The following is an 8,615-nucleotide window of genomic DNA, read 5'->3' as shown; positions in this document are numbered from 1 at the left end:
GCAGCAGCGTATCATACGCGTATAGCCCTTGGGGAATGTCCTTCATACGCGTATGACCTCATCCCATACGCGTATGGCAATGTTCCATACGCGAAAACCCAGAAAATGCCCAGAATTCAGCAGGTTTCGTAACAGTCCAATTCTCACTCGTTTCTACTCATACCAGTCTACGATTTTGAGTCTAAAATAGTCCATTTTCACGTTTTCATTCATAGGATTCATTCATACAGATTAATCTATCATCCTATATCAATTCACACATCAAAATCACAAAATCTAAATCAATTCTTAGAACCCAAAACCTAACTCTGACATACAAATCGAATTGACTCAACAATACAGCTATTCATACACTATTCATCTATAATCACAATAAGAGATGATAATTGGAAGAGTTCCCCCTTACCTTAGCCAAATTCTTGATCTTTGGTCTCTTCCTCTTTGTTCCTCTTTCATGTTCCTCAGCTCTTCTCTTCCACTTCTCATTTTTCACGTTCTGACTCTTTTTCCTTATTTCCTTTATTTTATGAAACCATAAAATAATTAGTAATGGGCTTACTCACTTAGCCTCCCCATACTACTTATCTCACCATCCTGCCCAATGGCCCTTAATCCATAATTCTCCAATAATTCAACAAAATACCAAATAATTCTAAATATTAATTTAATTTCTGATTAAATCAAAATTAGAAAATATAGGGTGTTACATGTAGCATCACCATCAACTTACGCCCTTTATATTCACACTAATGTTGAAAATATTTACCAGACACCTAACTCACCTAATGCAATAACGATGGGGTGATCATTAAATGATTCATGACATTGATCTCAAAGTCGTTTAATGGAAATCAGAATCCTAAGAGATAAAATAAGAACTCGTGGAAGGGAATAATGCACCTGTCATATTCACTACATATCCTCTTGTCTCCATTTGATGGAAACACCCCCCAATCAGGTGAGTGCCCTGCCTCTGTCCAAGCATGGTCTAAACCGCCTACAGAAGCGAAAACGAAGGTAGTGTCCTATATTTCACAGTCAAACCAGTCGGGTGAGATATCTATTTTTTCCCTTCGGAGCCTAGGTGGGGTAATATTCATAGTAAGTCTTTTTGCAAAGCTGAGGCTAGGGATGACAATGGGTAGGGTCGAGTGCGAGTTTGACACTGCCCAAACCTGCACCCGAATCACCACCCGAACCCGAACTCGAACCCAAAGGCTATTTGGGTGAAAAAAATTACACTCACGCCCACACCCGTTGGGTTTGGGGTTTTTCATCCAAACCCGAACCTACAACAAAACATATAAAATATATTTTTCCTACAACTTTCTGCGATATATAAGTGGGTGTGGTTTCGGGTTTCAGACGCGGGTTTCAAACTTCCCAAACGCACACCCAAAATATCGGGTGGCACCCGAACCCAGTCAACTCGGATTTTCAACCTTTGACTCGGGTTCGGGTGGACCCCGCGGGTTAGGGTCTGTCTGCCATCCGTAGCTAAGGCTAGTACAAACAATGAGAGGTAAACTAATAAGTTCAAAGCACGAACACTCCTATTAAAGTGTATTTACAACAAAGAAGATCACTTGAAAGGGAAGCATAAATTTTAAGAGCTCAATACCCATAAAACCTTAAGAAATAAGCGAAAGCAAGAAGAAAAAATTGTTGGTTCCATCTTAAAGAAAATGAATCAATTACTCATGCATGCCACTTACCTGTAATTGAAGGTCTCGTATAAACTTCACCAAAAGCTAAAATAGAAAAGCTCGTGGGGAAGAATGAAAAGAAAAGTCATAAAGGAATTCTTTTACAAATTATAAATGGAAGAAAATTGAAAAATAACACTCGATGACCGTATTTTATGCCCCTCATCCATTAAAAATCATATGATCCACTACAAACCACCAAATATTGGGAATTAATCAAAAACTTTTCAAAGTACTCAAGCACTCTAATGAAGAAGAAACATCATCTTCATCATCATTATCACCTAGCGTTGGGACACACGTTATTTGTTTCTAGTGAAGTGTTATCTATTATGAGAAGGGTGTTAAATGTGTATGTTCCCGATGATGGTGACGTCCCATCAAAGACTCTCACTTTCCCAAATCCAGGGACGGGTTGAAGCACGTATGACAAACCCTTGTCCCACAAAACAGAGACAAAGGCTTAGGTGGCAACTATTCTGGATTGTCCACAAGACCCAAGACGAAAGGCTTAAAGATGTAGCGGAGACATTAGGGCACGCAAAACATGTAAACATTTTCTTCCCTATAAGCGGATAATTCCGTCCATTGGAGCTTTACTGATTATCCAAATAACCGCGACGACTGACTAAGATTCACACCCTACTCCATGCTTTGTGTTGTTAACCGTTTATCCTATATAGGAGGAAAGACACATTATTTCTTAGGTATTTCATTTTCACTCACACTTATGTTAGCACAAGATTTGCTTCTTCACTTTATCTCTAATTTTTTATGATAACAACACATATATTTTATATGTTAACAATTTTATTTCTAGTGTTTTCTCGAGTGTGCATACTAGAAGCTCTGATGATTTAGGACTGTTGTCTAAAGAATCATCAGATATGTTGTCGTCCGAAAGTCTACTCTACTTCACTTCTGAAGAAACATCAGTAGTTCTATGGAGTGCTGAATGTTAATCAGAAAAGGGATGGATCTCTTATGTTCTTCTCTATGAGTTCCTGCTTCAGAAGTCTCAAGTATCTCAAGATCAGAAAACAAAGTCCACATCAGATACAAGTTGTTTCTTTAAATATTAGATGTCAAGATATGTTCATTCAGAAGAGTAGTTGCTCGTCACTTTAATGACATAATCAAGATCAGCTGATAAAGATCAAAGATCAGAAATACAGATTAGTTGTTATGACTCTCTGTTCCGATATTAAGACTTGTTACTTAGATATGATGTTGCACTATTATCTGAAGACAATGTTCTATTATGAAAGACTATAACACTATCGTTAGTGATTTCTTTCTCACTCTCAAATCAGTTATGTTTTTCAGATATAGATTTTATATAGGAAGACCTCCGTCGCACTTCAGAAAGGTTGTTGCTATTATTTCTGAAAGACAAAGTTCTGTTCCTATTGGTTTTGATGTTCTCATGCGATCATAACAAAGAAGTTTCTGAACTACTCATTAGTTACATCATCCAAAAAACAGAGAAGGAGTGAAAAACACTTAGAAAGGGGGGATTGAATAAGGGTTGTTTCTAAAAAAAGGGCAGATAAAAAATAATCACACAGTTATTTTTATCCTAGTTCGTTGTTAATCAGACTACCTCCAGTCCACCCCTTACAGAGTGATTTACCTTAAATGAGGATTTAATCCACTAATCAACCTTGATTACAATGGTATTCCACTTAGACAACTTCTAAGTCTTCTAGAGTACACAGATCATGATCGCGACAAAGTGGGTATGTTTGTGATTATGACTGCAAGTGCACAGTCTATCGCGTAGTTTTAAAAGATATCGAACCCAAAGGACTAAGAATCGACCTTAATGTAGTTAATCGTTAGTACGAAAAATCTAAGGCTATCGTTTGATAGATTAAGATCAGACAGGGGAAAATAAAAGAATAGAATTAAATTAAATCAAAGGATAATTATATCGGTATGTAATAGTCGGACGTCGGGGATCTAGTAACAATCGATGTGGATCGTAATTCAGAATTACTTTTTTGTAGCAATCATTAGTTTAAAAACCATCCTCTCACACTCTCTTGTTTATTGATTATGATTTCACTATTAAACCTAAGTGAGCGCTCTCGCTGTATCAATTCAAGTTTAAAATGATTTTTGAAAACAAATGAGATCTAATTAACCTTAAAGCACTCTCGTTGTTTTTAAGGTTAATGCTTAATTCCTACGGTCCAGTTAAAACCTCAAACTCTCATTTTTATTGATCCTAACTTCTATCATTTTTAACTCTCGTTACAAAACGGTTTAAGTAAGCATTTAGAAGTTATAGCCAGATAAATAAGTTTTCGTTAATAAATTACATCGATAGCGTCACTAGATTCCCTCAGTTATATGACTTTACATACCGATAATATATATTTAGCTGGACATTCTTTTAATTGACGGATCAGAACAGATATAATAGATATAAATCATTCCAGACATAAATTGATAAATTAACATAAACAGTAATCAATAATTAATGCTAATAAATAAACCTGAATTAAATTTGCAGAATTGAAATTGTAATCTTGTAGCACCAATTCTTGAATACGGGACTTGAAATAAATGCTGAAATTAAATCTAATCTTAAAATTGAAAACTAAGTCTGAAGCTTAAAAAGAAACTGAATTGCAATAGTATTTCCGGTGTGGAAATCTATTGCAGAAAGTGCTTTGGAAGAAGTAGACTGAAATAGAAATTGAAGTTGCAAAAAATAAAATGATGGCACTAGGTTAAAATTTCGTTACCCTTTCAATTGGTTGGCTAGGTATTTAGAGTGTTGCTTCAGATTCTTGGATTTGAATTTGTTTCGTCTCAGTAGCAAGCTTTACGGAGGAGAAATTGGCTGAGAGAAAACTGGGCTTGACGAACTTCTCTTCTGGGCGTGAGTGTGTGACTCACGTCACACACTAAATAAATAGGGGGGTGCCGACCGGCAAGGAGGGGGCGTGACGGACGGCATGGCCTTCCTTGCGCCACTCGTCATGTGCTCTCTTTTTGTCTTGGGCTTTTGGCTTTGCAGCATGGATGGTGGGTCTCTTTCTTCTTATTTGCACCCCCATCAATTCAAGCGTCCTTTTAGCATTTTTCTCTTCATTTTGGCTCCTTTATTTGATTATTTCCTTTGCGTGCCCTGATTTAATAAATACCTGAAACATATACAAAATACCGGCATAATACGAAATAGAGTAATAAAATCAAAATAAAATAAAACAATAATACATGTAAATTAAGATAAATATACGATACGTTTTCGTGTTATCATATCACAACTTGATCACTCTAGGAATTCCCTTTTAAAAAAAATAGTAAAGAATATTACAAGAGTTTAATGTGCTTCTAAATAAGCTATAATCACCAAGTGATTTTTCTCTCAAGATTAATTTCTAACACTCACTAATATATTACAAGATTTGTGAGTTTGAAGATGAAGTTTCTTTTCTTTTTGTGTGTGTCATACCCCAAAATTTGCCCACCATATTTTTATACTCAAGCTCATGCGAATGTTAGAAGCTCAAGACTTGACTGACTATGCACTCTCCTAAAACAACAACCTTCAAACTAGGGTTTTGTATTTCTCAAAATAAAATCAACTTCTGATACCTCAAGTGGACTCTGTGGTCTCTCATATGCCTCAAAGGATCCTTACCTCAAGTGTCAAACTCTGATTCTTAAAATTGCTCACTCAATGGCCCAAACGATCAATAATCGAATAGTTGACCTAAAAGTCAAACTATGGTCAAACCACAGTCAAAACTTCTGATTTTTGGTCAACATCCTCATTATGAAGTATCATCCCTCATTTGATCAAAGTTTGATCATGATTCATCAAGGAAAGTTCAGAAATCAACAAAACTCAAAGTTTCTAAATTAGGGTTTTCTAACTAAAAGTCAACTAAACTTTGACCAGCCATAACTTTCACATGGAAGATCAAAAATTGCCCATCCAAAGCTCATTTTGAAGGAAATTGAGTTCTCTACAACTTTGTATCTCACATGCCAGGTCCAAAATTTCTTCATTTGGAAGATATAAGCCAATACATTACAGGTCCCTCTAAAGGATCGCGAAAAAGCCACTTTTTCTCAAAGCTCATAACTTGGACATGGTAAACTCAATTGAGATGAAACCAAAAGGAGGTTTTAGAGGACATCTTGAGCTTTCCAAAAAATCATAGAACACCCTTACACGATCAAAATTGAGAGAGTTATGCATTGACGAAGTTGGACAATTTTGGAGAAATGCACAAAAGTCAACTTGAACAAAATTGCTTATTTTGACTAATGGGTCTAAGTTTTAGTTTCTAAATATAATCACAAGCTTGCCCAAGACCCATAAAGCCTTTCTTTTAGATTCCATTATTTTTATTTATTTTATTTTGAAATTTATTCAATTAAATTCAAGATTTAGTTAAATAAATAATAGGAAATATAATAGATATGCATGGTTTTATTTTTTCAACCAATCTTCAGTATATATTCATAAATAAATCCATGGAATTCGTTTGCCCTTGATTTAGAAAGATTGAATGTAAAAATAGAAACATTTTGTTCAATTTTTGAATCAAATCTCCACCTCTCTCCAATCATGATTTCTTTGCTAAATTATTAACCTAATACAATCCTTATATATAGAGGAACTGATTCAGGGCAAAGCAACGAAAGAAAATAGGAGAGAAATAAGGGTTTGCAACAAAGAAACTTCCTTCAAAGCTAGGGCACGTACAAAGATACTGGGCATCAAGTTTCGATCCCTTTCAGTCGTCCCATCTTCATCCTGGAGGCTCCAGGAATCCATTCATATCGTTCTTGAAGCCTCCCGCCTACTCCAATTCCTTCATTCACCATCACCGGTTTGTTTTATTTTTTGAAACTTCAAATTCTTAATTCATGCCATTTAAATGACTTTTAGGCATATATTCATACTCATGGTAACGTTTAAGGTCGTTTAGAGCCATTGGTTTCAAGGTTTCACGAACGTATAGGGTTATGCCATTGTTAGGTCTCAAAGCTTTAAAAGATTCGAAACCCTAGTTGCAGGCCGTATGAGAAGGAAATAATCATGTCATCAGATTCGCAAGGCCCAATATAGGTTATCTGGGTCGTTTTTCTTTGCTTCCTGATCGATTCATGCAGGTTTGAAATTTGGGGCAATCGGAGAAGATCACCAGAAGTACTGTTCCGGTGAGTGTAATCTGTTTTGACCCTATGACTTGCAGGCGTGGCAGAATCACGAGACTCCATTGGCTGGTCAAATTTCTTGGTTCTCTCTCTGATTTTGATTGGCCACGTCTTTACTACTGGGCCCGGTTTGACTTTGTTCTTTGAATTTCGTATTGAAGAATATACTAATATAAATATTTTGGTAGTGGTTCATAATCAGCTTTGCAGCGCAGCTCGGTTGGCCATTGAACGAGGTCCATTACGCGGGTTCGAGCCCTATCCTATACAAGTTTTTTCCAGAATTTATTGCTATTGATCCGGTGCAGATTCTCCAGTGATGTCCACGGTGCGCCCATGTGCATGCGCCATTGATCATCAAGGGTTCCAGATCTAAGGGTCCGATAGCAGCGTCCATGGTGCATCCTCAAGAGACAACCACACAAGATCCCAGCTAAGTATTTTTAATTTTTATTTTAATTACATAAATTCTATTCTTTATTTCTTTTTCTTTTCCTTTTTCTATTATAATTTATTTTTGTACTTTATATATGTTTTTGGTAAATTAGTTTTTTTTATAAAATTTTTTATAATTGTTTATTATCGAAAACCTGATTCTTCACGAATAATTATTTTTTCTATATATATTATTAAAATTCAAATACACTTTTAATTATTTGATAATTAGGATTAATCTTATGTTTATTTTAATTATTTGTTATATTTGATCAAACTTTCGATTTCATTAACCTCTTAGGGTTTGTTCAATCCCATTTATTTATTCTATTAGGGTTTATACCCATAACTAGCGAATCTTAAATGCACTAACGCTTCTCTTCTTCATATCAATTCTTTTTAGGGTTAATCAGAAATCTTCCGACTACGCGCCTCCAGATCAAAAAAAAAAAAACTAAGTTTTCTAATTTCTCTTGTTTAAATATCATTTTATTTTTATTTTATTTTATTTTGCCTTTTAATAGGGTTCGCCTCGAATAGTCAATACACTCACCCTTATTTATTTTTCGCTTAATTTGTAGAGTTGATCAAGGGTCCGAGGAAGATCAAGGCTCAACATAATTATTCATCCCTCTTATTCCTTATTCTTTCTGTCTTTTAATTTCCCCCATCTCCGCAGGTGTTTATTGTAATAGCGTAGGACATTTATCTTTCCGCCTTTAATTTTCTGCTCATTTTAAACTGCGTGGTTAGTAATCTTAGGGAGTGCAAGCCTTTAACAGAAGTAGATAACTAAATACAAGATTAAATATTCGAACTGAACCACGTGATTGTTGCACCCACACACCTTTAGGGTAATCCCTCTTATTGCCTTATTGTTGCCTTTGTTGCCCGTTGCCTTATGAATTATGCCTTAAAATAGTCAAGTCCCTCGATTCCGAGGATACCTAAAGCAAATGTTGCCCTTAGTTCATTCATCATAAATTTTGTCCCTCGATGATTGCCTCGGTAAATGATGATTTGTCCCCATTGCTAAGGTATCCTCGCATGATGCCTTAAATGACTATTATATCCTTCCCTTAGACTACCTGCCCTCTTTATGGCATGGGACAGTATTATGGCGAACGATACTCTCGATGACCCTTAAACATCCAATTGAAAGACTTCCTGCCCTCTTATGGCATGGATAGATCCTTTCGCCTGAAAAGCTAAAAGAACGAATTTTCAAACTTTGGGTAGTTGCTACTAATTGCTTGCTCTAAACTCCAAATCTTTTTCCCACTCTTTTCA

Source organism: Vicia villosa, linkage group LG4 (assembly GCF_029867415.1).
Source record: "Vicia villosa cultivar HV-30 ecotype Madison, WI linkage group LG4, Vvil1.0, whole genome shotgun sequence".
In the NCBI taxonomy this organism is placed as follows: Eukaryota; Viridiplantae; Streptophyta; class Magnoliopsida; order Fabales; family Fabaceae; genus Vicia; species Vicia villosa.
The sequence above is the reverse complement of the archived record's forward strand: the minus strand, read 5'-3'. Positions refer to the sequence as shown.